General features: G+C 41.0%; 1 protein-coding gene and 1 long non-coding RNA gene across 5 annotated transcripts in view; one reads left to right on the plus strand and one right to left on the minus strand.

Moving 5' to 3' along the window:
• LOC105195275 overlaps window positions 1–14,337 on the plus strand; it is a 287,417-nt gene that overhangs the window by 237,409 nt on the left and 35,671 nt on the right. The window contains exon 9 of one of the 3 annotated variants that reach the window (XR_003268252.2): window positions 10,490–10,643. The exons of the other annotated variants lie outside the window; for them this stretch is intronic. This is a non-coding gene — a long non-coding RNA (uncharacterized LOC105195275). Of the gene's footprint in view, window positions 1–10,489; window positions 10,644–14,337 lie in introns of those variants that run through there. 3 annotated transcript variants of the gene reach the window in all.
• LOC105195272 (LIM domain only protein 3) overlaps window positions 1–14,337 on the minus strand; it is a 75,325-nt gene that overhangs the window by 53,387 nt on the left and 7,601 nt on the right. The window lies entirely within an intron of this gene.

Genomic DNA, 14,337 nt, shown 5'->3' on the forward strand with positions numbered 1-14,337 from the left:
TTTATCCTCCTTTTTTTTCCCCTCCCTTTGCCCCCGGGGCTTGCCAAGCCGCGTCTGGTGGCTCGCGCTGCTCGACAAACCACTTTCACCCACTCGTCCCCCTTCTCCCACACCGTCTTTTCCCATCCGCTTCTGCCGACACATCCATCCCCGTATCTCACTCCGCCGCCACTCGATTCAGCCTCGCCGCGACGCCACGCCACGTTCGATTTCCACCGAGGACGGGGCGACGCGGCTGCAGCGCGTCGCGCAAAGTGCCGGTCGAAGAGTCTCCCTTGCTACTTCGCCCGGCAGGATCGGTTTTTCTGCACTCAACGATAGTGGAAGTTTACTGTCGCCCGTGATACGTCGACTCGACGTACATTTTAGCTGTGTAGTTACCCGCCGCCGGCGTGAGCCGGGCTCCCATCGGGCGGAATGCATTCCGCTCGATGGAAACAATCAATCGGATTAGGCGTCGCGAAACAGTTTTATCCGGTCCATTAGAGATTACGATTTAAACATTCATATACGAGAGCATTGTAAAGCGCGGGAATTAACGGTATCTCTAAAAGTACATTGGAAATGATAAATTGGCCGCGCTTAACTTTGCGGATGAATCACCTAAATTCGAAGGACGAATCAAGTCGGGACTCAGGGCACTGGGAGGCAATTTACTTATCAACCCTCCTCTCGCTGGCTGCGTCTTAACGAAGTAATAAAAGCGGCATGATTGGCAAGCAATTTATGAAAACGTGAATGCTAACGACGTTAGTTAACCCCGGCTGCCTTCCAACTTGCGATACCTTAAAAGCGTATACACGCGTCGATATACACGTACGCGTCCGGCTTGCCAGACCTGATTGGCTAGAAGAGGCGGAAGCCTTCCAACGCACGAACACACGACACGACACGACGCGCGCGACGGACCGGCCGACGAAGGGAGAAACACGTAGTCGAGCTAATCGCATTAGGGACACAACGGCCATAAATATAAATACTCGGGGCGACCTGGCCCGACCGAATGTTAATTCCGGCCCGTTCTCGTTACCAGTTAATAAATGTGCATTACAATCACCCAGATATGGAAATCCGAGCTACGCCTATCCAAGCACCTTACCAGCCCCCGTGAGTCGACTCGATGTCTCCCCTTCGCCATTTCCTCCTCCTTCCTTCTCCCCCTTCCCTCCCCCGCCTCTCCCGGGGGGGGTGCGATGGTGAACGCTATGGACGTCCGATTCAACGACCGGGTGGACAGGCAAGCTCGTTACCCTTCGACCAACCGACGGCGGTCAACGCCGGAGCTGTATTACCAAGTCCGTGTATTCCGCTATGTAAATACGGACCAACGAAAAGCGATCTTTGAGATCCGGAATCGAGACCGGGAGCACTAACCCCGCCGGCACCATTATAGCCGTTTGTCAAACTATCGATCGGCGAATCGAATCCCCATAGTCTACCGATATAATCGATGCCTCATTATAGCATAATCAGACTATTCATGGCTCCCCACGCATTGTCCTCCCTCTAACTGAAATGATCTCAGAATACGAGTATGTCTCTTATAGCGTGTTTTCCGTAAACAACGAATGATCTCAGTTTTTTTTTCACGTTGTAGCGTAAATGTCCCAGTAACCGGACGTGCAACGGTACAGAGCCACAAGATTGTTGAATGTTTGTGAATATGAAATTATTTACCGAAATGTGAGATATAACGTGCTATTATTAACATACAAAAATATGAAACATTTTTTAATTGCTCCGAAAATAATAACAATTTGTTTAAGTCTCAACGAATATATCTAAACAATCTAAAATGCTTGTCTTCAATATTCTAAATGGTCGTATTATTTATAAAATAAATATAAAAAGTATTATCTTCACAAATAAATGTTTCTTAAAAAATTTGAAGAACATCGTCTAACCTAATTTTGTAATAATTTTTAATGTTAATTTTTATAACATGTAAAATAATCTATCTTATAAATTTAATATTAATAATCTTTAAGTATTCAGAGATAACAATTAAATTTTAATTTGTAAAAAAACGCATTTTAGATTAATAATAATAATAATAGATTTCTGTGTAAGTTACACGGACAGAACAATTTTGCTGAAATATAGATCTAAAGATAATTATGTTGAACCATTTAAAAAGTTATATCAAACGTTTAACTTGATTGTTAGAATGTCTAGCAACATTATCATACTTGGGCGTCCTATATAAAATTATTTTCTGTATCTACCTAGTTCAATTTTTAAATGCTATAATAAAATAGTTCTTTCCATGTATCTCATGACAAATTCATATTTGTAGTGCAGATTTCGTTTAGATCGAGACAGTAGCGTGGGTTAATTAACGATTACCACTTAACCGATGTTTGTTATGTCGAAGAGCTCATTATTATGCAATGATCGACGATTTCTGTCCGATTTCCCCGCGTCGCGTACACCTTGCCGAGTGCAGCTAAAAAATTAACAGGCGTAATGGAGTTGAACCGGTAATTATCGACGTTAATCTTTCAGTTGCTCAACAACAGCGAGAAATCGGAGCGAAAATCGTTGCATCGATCGTCCGAACTTTTTAACACGATAAAACTGGCCCAATCCGAGTAATGTCCGTCAATTAAACCGTGTGGCGCTAACTGTCTGCAGAGGTACCTCAGGCCGGCCAATGGCCGCATGAATGCTCCAGGAGCATAAAGGATGTACGCGCAAATGTTATCTCTTTGAGTCACAACGGCGGTCAATTACCGTCCCCACATCGTGCTCATTACTGCTAAAAAGTTCATTAACGAGCGTAATGAACTTAATCGCTAATCGCCGAGCTATCTCCGCCGGCAAAGGGACACGGTGGACGCCACGTTACGGAGCCGCGCGGCCGGCACGCACGTTACGGCAGGCCGATGTATGCATGTATGCGTAAGCGTTTATCTTTTCGAGACGCTCGACTCGCAAGCGCGGCCACCACGTTGCAGCTGCTTATCACAGACTCGCATGAGACACGGTCCGGATACGCATGTGGCAAGACAGGTTTCCCTACTTAACGTACCCGCATATAAGCGGGCGTCCCTAAAACGCCCATCCAGCTATATAATGCGCACTCGACACGCACGCACGGATTCGATAAGCGCTGTGAGAATATCCCGCTCTAGAACTGCTTCTTCTCCTCCTTCTCCTCCTCTCCGAAATGAAAAGGTCTCCTCGAGAAGCCGCTAATTGATACGCAACGTCCAAGCTTATGTCCTTCCATTATCACACTATATCGATGACAGGAATTAATCTACGAGCGCGTCTATGCTCTAAATTGGAATCGGTGTATTATTCACTGAAAGACAGTGAACAGCCCGATTTCAGTGGTATATAACTATATCAGTGATATATGCTCTGCCTTTCACTGATAATACACTGATTTCGATCAGTGAGAGAACCCTCCTCCCCCCCCTCTCGAGTGGAATCACTGAAAGACAGTGAATAATCACTGATGATCACAGTTGCAAGTGCAACACTATAAATCAGTAAGATTTCAGACTGATTCAGACCTGGAGAGTTCACGTGTGTTACACGCAAGTTCGATACGCGAAACCCGTTCCAAGAACCTAACCAACAGGCCTAATCGTGTAGAATTGAGCGTCCCCAATAAGACGCTCGCGAATGATCCATCGTCGCCGTGACAGTTTCGCTACAAGCACGAACGAAAAACGCGTAAGCGGCCGTGAAGTCCCAACTTTTTCCGCGCTATTTGATCGATGCTATTTTCCACGTCGCACCGCGCGTATAAGGGGTGCGTGTGTGCACGTACAGAAAGAGAGAGGGAGAGAAAGAGAGAGAGAGAGAGAGAGAGAAAGAGAGCGAGCGAGTGAACGGTCGTCTCGTGATCTCTCGACTCGCTCCAATATCCGAGTTTTTTGACAGCAATTTCGGTCACGTCCGATAATATATCTGGATCATTAATATAAAGCTCGGCCCACATCCCGCGCATCCCCGTCGCGGGGAAATTGCTTTTCAATCCCCCATACCGAGCGTCCCCCGTCCCTCGCGTGGCGGCCGCGCAGCACCCCCTTCCCACCCCCGCCGCCATCCGCCATCTCCGTCTGGCCTCTCCGCGCGTCCCTCTCGCTCCCTTTCGCCCGCCGCGCCGGCACACTCGTACACGCGCGCGCGGTATCACCCGGTAGATTCCTCTCGTCGATGTCATTGCTGCGCGTGGCGTTCGTTCTTAAAAGTCGGATTTATGCGAAATCCAATGGTGCGGGATCCTTGCGAGCTGAATTTTTCAATCTCCCTCCCTTTTTTCGCGTGCAGCTCATGCCGTTATGTTGCAGTTACGCTCGCGTTACAACGTGCGAGATTATCATTTGATTTATTACAACGTCCACTCCGCTGCAGCATCTTTCATTAACAAACGCGGCAATCCTGGACCCATTCGCCCGCCCGGCACTCAACGCACGCTTTTAAGTTCGCCCCGTATTTTCGTGGCTCAAAGGGTTGCCCGCCCGCATTAGCTCGGGGGAAACAGCAGCCATCAGCGTACACCGTCCCTAATACGCGGCTGCGTACGCAAACACGCGCAACTCACGAAAGTCCACAGAGCACGCGCGCGTCCCGAATGGATGCGGGATTACGGAACGGAGTTAAAGTACGTCAACGTGCGAAAACGAGTTCAAGAGCGAAAGTACCGAGAGAGAGAGAGAGAGAGAGAGAGAGAGAGAGAGAGAGAGAGTATCGGGGGATACCGCCGAAATATTGATACTTCAAATAACGGATAACGAGCACTTTCGACATTTTTGCGTCCGGTATTAGTTCGGTTATCGATATTTTTCGAGCGTTAAGAGAACAAGGATGAATGTCGGCGCGCGGCAATACGTACGCGCTACCCGGTAGATCGCCGCGCTGCTGCCCGGAGCCTGCACGGAACACCCTCCATAAAGACGATCCCCTCGATCAGATAAAAAATATATTATAGCCGGCACGATCCAGGGGCTCGATACTTCGACGAGGCGCTCTCTCGTTTCCTCTCTCTCTCTCTCTTTCCTCGGGGAAACGGACAGCGCATCCACCCCCGTTTCGCGACCCCTCGACATCCCCGCGTCCTCTTCTTCTCCTTCTAGCCGCGCTAGCTGGAAATCGCTATCGAACGATTCGAGCGCTCGGATGCAGATCGTTGCACCGCCGTCGAGCCGAGTCTCGTGGATGACATTCAACGAAATTAGATTCCGCGGCGAGGGTGGAAACGCGCGCTCCCGATGCACGGCCACTTTTACTGTCTTCCCTCGTGGTTTCCCGCTGGTTACTCCGATTGTTATCCGTGTACGCGAGAAGGGGGAAGGAACGACGCGGGATACGGACCTGCCGACATGATCCCCCCGCCCCCACCCCTCCCTCCTCGAGTGCATCGGAAAGCGCCGATTTCGCGCCGGTGGGATTGATCGAGAAAACCGCAGCAACGGCATGTCGAATGGCACCGAGTCAATTTTACAATCGGGCAAATGAAAGAGAACCGCGAAACGCATCATTAAACTTTAGTCAAGCTTTTACGGTGACGAAAGACGAACGAGATTAACTCTTTATATGTATATGAAAGATATATATTAGGATTATATCTTTATTTTCGAATTTTTATTCAGGACTCCCTCTTATTCCTTTATGTAAATAACTGTTCCCTGTAAAATTTTTGGACCAATTAGTTAATATTAAACCGTGCCTCAAATGAGACCCAAAATTCAAAATGATTGTACAAGTGTCACAACTTGTTTTCAAAAATATTGGATTTATGTCAAAATTATCGTGAGAAGTGTCCAGGACATAGTCGAAAGATGTTAAATAAACCATACTTTTGTAGTTTGTAGTTTGATATTTTATTATTTAGTTAATAAAAGCTCTGACGTCAATTTATTATTATTTATCATTTAGTTAATAATTTCAAAGATTTATATATATAATTATAAATTTATATAAATTTATATAAAATCTTAAATCAATGAATATTAGATTTTGCATTTATAAAATAAATAAACAGGGTCTATATTACACAATTTTAATATTTATAATTGTAACATTATTTGTAGGAACTGATTAGCTAAAAAAAATTAAAAAGTCAAATTTGAACTCAATCGAGCACGAGTTAATATTTATTAATCTTAACATTTTATAGAGAATAGTTAATAATAAAAAAAAAAAAAAAAACAAATTGAGATAAAGATTCGAAAATAAGAATCTCCCTACTCAGAGAAAAAAAGTCATATTAGCAACTAGAAATTTGAGAACAAATAGTACCATAACTATGTATTATAAAGTTGCAATAAAAACAATAAATAAGTTTACATGAACTAAGAAATTACAATATCATCATTCGTTAGATAACTAGAAAAATAGTAACACAAATGTAACCGACGAAAAAATTAAAAGCCTGCTGAGATTCGACCCCGAGGGTTCTTTTTTTCTCTCCGAGCACTCAAGATGCTACACCATCGCTGCTGATCATAATTATTTTGGTCGTATATGAATCATTGGCCTTACCATCCTACACAAAATAGTCTCAAGAAAAAATATGTTATTGATGCCAAAATGTGTTGTAGTAAATAATTAGTTATTATGCCTCATTAAAAAAAAATCGTTACCTTAATTAATTAGAAAAATATAATTGCCATAACTTATGTGTATGAAGTTTATATAATTGAATAATGTGGTTAAATCACTATTTCACTATCAATTGATACAGCACATAAATTGTTGCAGTAACTATAACTTTTTTCAATATTTAGTGCTTTGGTAAGTACTTATTACTTCGTAAAACTATTGACTTAAATTTCCAAGGTGTCAAATTTTTAGTTGCAAAAATTATTTCGTTTTCTCTCCGTGTGATATGTATTATCAAAAAAAAAAGAAAAAAAACTCGAGAGAGGTTTTGAGATCAGAGCTTTAAATTAAAACTTATACATGGAGTATTTAGATATATCCAGCGAACCAGTCTTCATCCATAGATCCTTTGACCAGTGTGAAATCGACTTTTCCTTGACGCAAAGTCGCGAGCAAAATCATTTGTCGTAAGTTTCCAATTTTCAACATTAAATAACTTTGTAACTAATCCTTAAATTACAAATTTGTTAAAGTAGTTTACTTAGAATTAAATGAGGAATAAGGTTTTACTACCTTTTTGCACCTTTGAAACTTGTAAGTTCCTATGAAAGCCCTCTTCATTTTCAAACGCTCACAACTCGAGCTCGACCACGGCTCCCTTGACATTGTTGTTAAAGGAATAATCTATTACGAATTGATCAAAGAATTCATGGAGAAAGTCGTGGTTTCGCTGACCGCTGAACGCTCCGCGTAAATCTGCAGTGAATCGCGTTAGAAAATATCACCTCGACTGCCGTTACAATAATTCCTACATTTAAATCCACCATTTCTCCCGTTAGCGTAGTTTAAGCAATTAAAGCAGAAATTGTTTCCAAAGATCCGCGATTTCTTTTTCTTTTTTGTTCGCGCGGGCGGCGCGTATTATCGCGATCGTGCTCTGTCTCTCCGAGCGACCAATATCGCTCTACACGCTGCACGCGTGCATATCTATCGCGGCCGACAAAGCTCAATGGGCAACCGTCGGAAAAGCTAATACAGCAGCGTGGCGAGGAGGAGCAACGTGGAAAGGGCGCGGAACGGAATGGAGTGCCGCGAGGGGCGTTTGGTGTCGGGACTGGAGTGTGAGGGGCCAGGCCGAGGGGGGAAAGCGTTTAATTCATTACGGAGATTAAAAAAGTAAATTGCCTCGTCTCCGCGCGCGAAAGAACAGCGAGATAATCGCGCGGCCGAACGGACACATTCGGCCACGAAAATATTTAATTAAATTCATGACCGCAAGATACGGTTGTTTCGAGCTCGGGCTCGCCGGAGCGTGCGCCCGAGAAGCGAAAGTAATTATCTGAATCTTTCCGAACGGCCGGCCACGTCTCTTTTTCACGGAAGGAACGGCTCTCCTGGCCGATGGACGGCGACGGATCGTTTCTCGATGCTGCGGGACAAGGGGGAGGAGGGGGAGGGAGGAGGGGGGACAGAAACCGGTAATTGCGTCCTGATCATAAGAAAACCCGTCTAATTAACACATTGGCCACGGGTGCATATCGGCAACGTCAATACCTTTTTTCTTCGTGCCGCGCCTGATTGGCCGATACACCCGTAATTTTACTTTGAGCCGCGCGATCCGCTTTCAACCGATACCAAAGCGATCTCCCCCCTCCCCCCGCCTCCTATCATCCCGCCGCTCCGTGTAATGAATACAGAAAACGCTCTTCCCCGGACTAGTTTGAAAAATTACGCTCCGCTACGTATGACAAATTTTTAAATTGCGAGCGAAACAAAAAAGAGGATGACTGCAGGGGTAGGAGGATACAAAAGCGTTACTTCGCCAGCTAAAATGGTCTCGCGCAAGATTCGAGCGTAAAAACTTGAAATTATTGGAGGCGAAATTTTCTCAAATATGCGGCGTAAGATCTCCCCCGACGGATAAGAACAAAGAAGAAGCAAGAAGGAATAAGGATCTTTTGCATAAAGGTATATACGGGAGGGAAAAGTGTATAAAGGCAACGGGCATAATTTATGTGTCGCAATACGAGGACCCCTCTCCAACTTGTTTCATCCATGATTGCCCCAAATGGAATAGCGTATAAATATCTTCCCGTATAAGAGTGGATTTCTGACCTATAAGCGTGGGCGCAATAATAGCAGCGGAGCGGAACTAAAAACGGCCGGACCGTCGCATCGCGTCTGGCCCACCGACAAGAAGTCGCCTCGATTTATGGGGCCCGTGCATTAGACTTGAAAGGCATGGTTTTTTAGTTCGCCAGAGCGTCATAGAAAGAGACTCCCAAAGAAATTGCTGTTACGACTTGCGGTTATGATTTATTAACACTTTAACGGCCGAAAGCACGGTGTTGACAACGCTCCAAATACGTTGTCGTGCATGTTTCGAAAACCCATCGAGCGCGAAACATCTTGTTTAATGCGTCATCGTTCTAGTAATCTAGACTTTGATTGAAAATTATAATTTTTTGTTTAAGTGTTACAATGGTTTTACTACCAGAATCATTATAATTCTCACTGATTTGAAATTATTTAAAATAAATTGCGTTCTTAAAACATTGGTTATCAAAAACTTTTCTTAAGAGAAAAAGAGAAGGTAAAGGCATGATATAAAGATAAAGTTGAACCAGAACAGTAATATCACAGTATTAAATTGATAAGCAATTTAATAATACTGATGCTGACATACGGAGAAAAATAATTTGCTCTCAAAGCAGATTTTACGCTACTGTCGCAAAATGTATTAGTTATTATATGGACAGCAAAGAGATTAATTAAGAATAATAGATGATATTTGCTAGATACAAATTTATTGAATCTACAAATTATTCTGCTGTAAGTACAAATTCATTTTTGAAGAAACAGAGAGATGGAAGAGCGATAGTATGAATAATAATAGCCTTGTTCTAGCACATTTTTGCTAAAAATATATTATTTTGCTTTAACAGCAAATTAACGTCATTGTAAAGACACTCGGCAAACTTTTCTATTTTAGTAACAAAATAGATTCTGCTCTACTAATGAATAATTTCTAAAATTGTGTCAATTAAATTTTGTCGCTGCTATTATAAATATACTATTATACCAAATACAATTTTAATGTATTAGCAAAATTATTTTTCTGCGTGCAAGCATCTATAAGATCTCTTCCTCTCAGAATTATTGTAAAAAATTTATTATAAAAATATTACCTCAGTCAGAAATTGAACCTAAACCTTCCTACGCTTGTTAGCGTCAATACTAAATTGATTACGAATTTAATATTGTAATCAATTTAAAGGGATATTCTGGTTTAAAAGATTAAAAATATCGATTTAAGAAAATATACATTTTTATATAATATTAAAAATCTTTAAAATACATTGTTCAATTGTATTTTGTCGATACTTGACAACTTAACGAAGTCATAAATCGTATATAAAAATAGTGTACGTGAAACTTTAAAATCTCATTTTTTTGAAATCGTTTTTTGATCTTTAGATAAATTTATTGAAAATTATTAGGAATATCAATATAAATTTTTTTTAATAAGTATATTATACGTCCTTGTTTGACTGAAACTAAAATTATTATTAAACACTTATTATTTTTATTTCTAAAATAAATAAAGATCAAAGTTTGTAAGAAAAATAAAAAAAAATTCTTGCCAAGCCTGATATTTTGTCATATTTTCGATATTTTTATTTAGTTCTAGTTTCAGCCATAGCCGTAATTTTCTTGAATAAAAAAAGTTTTGAATTTTCTTTTATTTTAGATGACAAAAAGAATTGTTTATTCCACTACCTTTACGCATCTTTTTTAGAAACCATTAGTGATTAATGTTTAACACACAAGAAAGTAACATTTTTTAAATTTTAAAAATATTAAAATATTAAATTGGCAGTAAAAGAAAGCTTGATACTCGCATTAGGTTAATTAATTTTGTATTTTGCAGGCAGACGTTATTAAGAGGAAGTGTTTAGTGCAATCTTCACTCAATATCTAACAGCATACATGTTTCTAAAAGGTTAGATTTTTACATAAAAAAAAATTATTATCAAATTAATAAAAAAAAGTATAAAATCTTGAAAAAATTTGATTATTTTAAACAGACATAATTTGCATACATGAAAAAATTTGTTTCTTTAAAGAATTTTGCTTCTTCATGTAATGAATTATGTCTGTTTAAGATTCTCTCAAAAAGATTTTATACTCTTGTTTATATATGAATACCATTATTAATTTAATAATATAATAATTTTTTTCTATGTGGATCTTTATAAAAAAATGTCTGAAAAACACATTTTTTCAGCCTTTAAAAAAAAATGCGTTTTAAGACCAAAAGTACAGCACGCAATTTGAATAACTAGAAAATATATACATAATCACATAAGAAATATTGTTGAGAATTAAGGTTCCGCTACGATCATTCGTTAGCCTTCTTTCGATTTTAATTACGTTGTACAGTTTCTAAATGTAAAACTGATACCGCCTTTAAAACCGCGTATGATTAAAAGTAATTAAATAGAAAATGCTGGCGCGCGTATCCCTTCTTTTAATGTATCGGATCATGGCAGTGCGCGACGAGTCGTTTCGTTTTCGATAGACACGCGCGCTGACTCGCCAGACAATACGTTATTACGATCCAGCTTTATAACCTACCTCTTATATCCGTCCCCTCGCACAACGCAATCTCATTATCGGGGATGCACTCTCCGTATTAATACCGAGAACGAATTAACTTTCGGAACGTGACGGCACCAAATATCATTAACTTTATATCATCTCGCGCGAGCGAAATAATACAGGACTTCCGCCCGAGGTAACTATGACGCATTTCTGCCGGGCGAGACGCGCTAATCAACTGATGAGTCTAAAGTCGATTATTGAATGCCGACTCCGTGACGTCGGTGGTCATCGTTGAAAGTCGGAGACAATCGTGGTTAGAATAAAAAAAAGAAATAAATAGTTAAAACGGGCACAAACCGGCGTCGCTGCAATTTTTCGCGATTCGAGATGTTTTTCGTTTAAATCATTGCAGGTTGCAGCGGGGGATGCAAAAACAGGCATTTGCTTCTACGTTCATTTCCCACGGGACGCGAAAATTAAGCGCATTTTTATGGAATACCACGTTCTGGATTTTCGATATTCTAGTGTTTCGTAAATTTTTCCGTACATGGAATCCGGCTATTACGACCGAGTGTAGCGAATAAGGGGGTGCGACTGGGTCGAAGGGGGAAGGAGGGTGGGGGGGTCGGGAAAACGGCGCGGCGGTTCGCTCGATTTCGAATAAAGTTAATTGGAAAACATTGTACTACGGGACGGGACGGGACACGGAATTGTGACGAAGGAGCGGGTGTGGGGACGGCGAACGGGCGACGAGGGGGCGAAGGGTGAAGGGGGGCCGACGGATCGGCGGCGGAGAGGGAGAGGTGAGAGGTTGGTGAGTTAGCGAAAATTAATATTCCATATCGGGCCATCGCATCCGACAACGTCGACGATCGACCTGAACTCGCGCGACAAAAAGCGAGTTTTTCCAACGACGCGACGGTGAAAAACCCGATGACGACTTGCGTAATGCTGCACTCGCGCGCTCGCGTACACACGCACAGAGCGAGTAACGCGCGACCGGCGACGTAACGCGCGCGGCCGACTAATTATCGCGGTCGCATTAATTGTTACGTAAATTAATAAAGTTATTATCGTCGGTCGCGTCACAATCTCATGAAGATCGTTCGCGTTACGAGCGTAACGACTCGTTGCGCGAATTTCTAATTACTGAGTTATTCGAAGTTAAACCGCGCGGCGCCGATAATTACGTAGTACTCGATGGCCAATCGATCGCATCTTTGTAAATATTTCAGGGGACTTAACCGATTACGGTGCTTACCGGATAAATACGTTTTTGTACGTAACAGATTAGAACTGAGTGAGAGAATTAAAAAATAATATCGTGTAAGCGACGACAAAGAAGATTAAAATCCAATCTATTTTTTTATTCCTAATAATATAATGTTAACCCTCTGTTCAACTTTCTGCTGCTTTTCTAGTTCAACCGGGTCTACAGGTGCCTTATGTTTTTTGAAAGAATTTTTGGGCTTTAAAATATCTGAAAAAATTCTGATACACTCTTTCAACAATACTCTTTCTAGAATACGATTTTTTACATTTGACCTGAAACGTTTTTTATTTTTGTACGTGTTCGAATTTTGAGGCAAAATAATTCAAATGGGTCTTCAAATCCCCGGTTGGATGATGGAATGTTATGCGATTAACTTAGAAAAAAAGATGCACGCTAAGAAAAAAGTTTTTATTTTTAATAAATATATTTATTGAAATTAGATTTACTCAAATAAATTATGTTTAAAGTACAAAATTCTTCTCTTAATTATAATAAACCGAAGCAGTAAAATTAAAAAAATGCCTTTGTGTCAACAAATTTATTGGAATGAAATCCGGATTTAAAATAATAATTAAAAAAATCAAATTTATATTTCAATAAACGTTGGCAGTATTGCATAAACTAATTTGTATAATTAATATATGATTTATTCATTTGGAAAATTATGTTCTCTCTTCAAATAAATAATATCTTTTATTTTAAGAAAATGCAATCGCAATTGTATGCGAGCACACAGTTTACTAAAATTTAAAAAAATTTCTTTCCTTTCACTAAATTTTTTTCTCAGTGCAATTTTACTTTATATTAATCCTCAGTGGTCCAACGTTTTGTTTCGCTGCTTTTCTAGTCCAACCGGGTCACTGGTGCCTGATAATGTTTTTGAAAGAGCTTTTGGCGCTTCTAAAAATCTAAAAAAATTCTGGTACACTCTCTTCCTACATTCCAGAATACGATTTCACAATTGTTTGATCCAAAGCGTTTTTTTTAAATTTTTTTATATGTGTCCAACGTAAAACAGTTCAAAGTTGAAATTTTGCTTAGGTCTTTAAATCCCTTGGTTGGACCGCGGATAGTTCATTTACATTCTTAGTGATATATCCAAATAAATTGAACATAAGTTCCCTGTATATTTTTCAAACATTGGGAATTTTTCGTCAGAGGAAAATTTTTAACGTACAAAGTTTAAAATCAAGTCTCCTCGGGAGAGACGTTCTCATATCGACGATCAGTTATGTGCTTCCAATAAAGATTGTGCAGTTAGCCGATGATGCCGAGTAATCGATATCTACAAAGCAGAGCTGTGGACACTATTTACAGTCGTGTCAAACGAAAAAGAGATATCCGCTGGCGCGGTAAATTGTTTTGCGACTAATTTAAGTTCAATCGGACGGCGTAGTAACTTCGCGTGTAACACGTCACTAAAAAAAGAGGGAAAGAGGGGGAGAGAGAGAGAGACAGAGAAAGATAGAAAGGAAAAAAAAGACGAAGCGTTAATAGACAATCGAACAGTCCGGATTGGGGCCATCCTGGGAACATTTTTATTAGCGATGCCTTCGATCCCGTGACGTCGAAACCCGCGGCGCAGCTCTCTCCGCGGGATATCAAATTTCGTAACAACGACCGGCCGGAGCGGCAGTCGAGTTATTTCAGGTGGGCGAAAAACGCTCAAAAACACACACGTGTCATCATGTAGTGTTATTTTTGCCCGATCGTAACCGTAATTGGATTTGGTAGCGCAAATTGGTAGCGGACCGAATCTCTCAAATTCCAGGAAAATCGCGACCATCGGCGACCGAGATGTTTCATTCATGGAGAAAGCTCGGCGACGAGTCGCCGCTCGCGAATCTGGATTTGAATTGTAATCCGCGCGCACGTTCTGAAAACAGATCTCCCTCCCTTTT

Source organism: Solenopsis invicta, chromosome 5 (assembly GCF_016802725.1).
Source record: "Solenopsis invicta isolate M01_SB chromosome 5, UNIL_Sinv_3.0, whole genome shotgun sequence".
NCBI classification, from domain to species: Eukaryota; Metazoa; Arthropoda; class Insecta; order Hymenoptera; family Formicidae; genus Solenopsis; species Solenopsis invicta.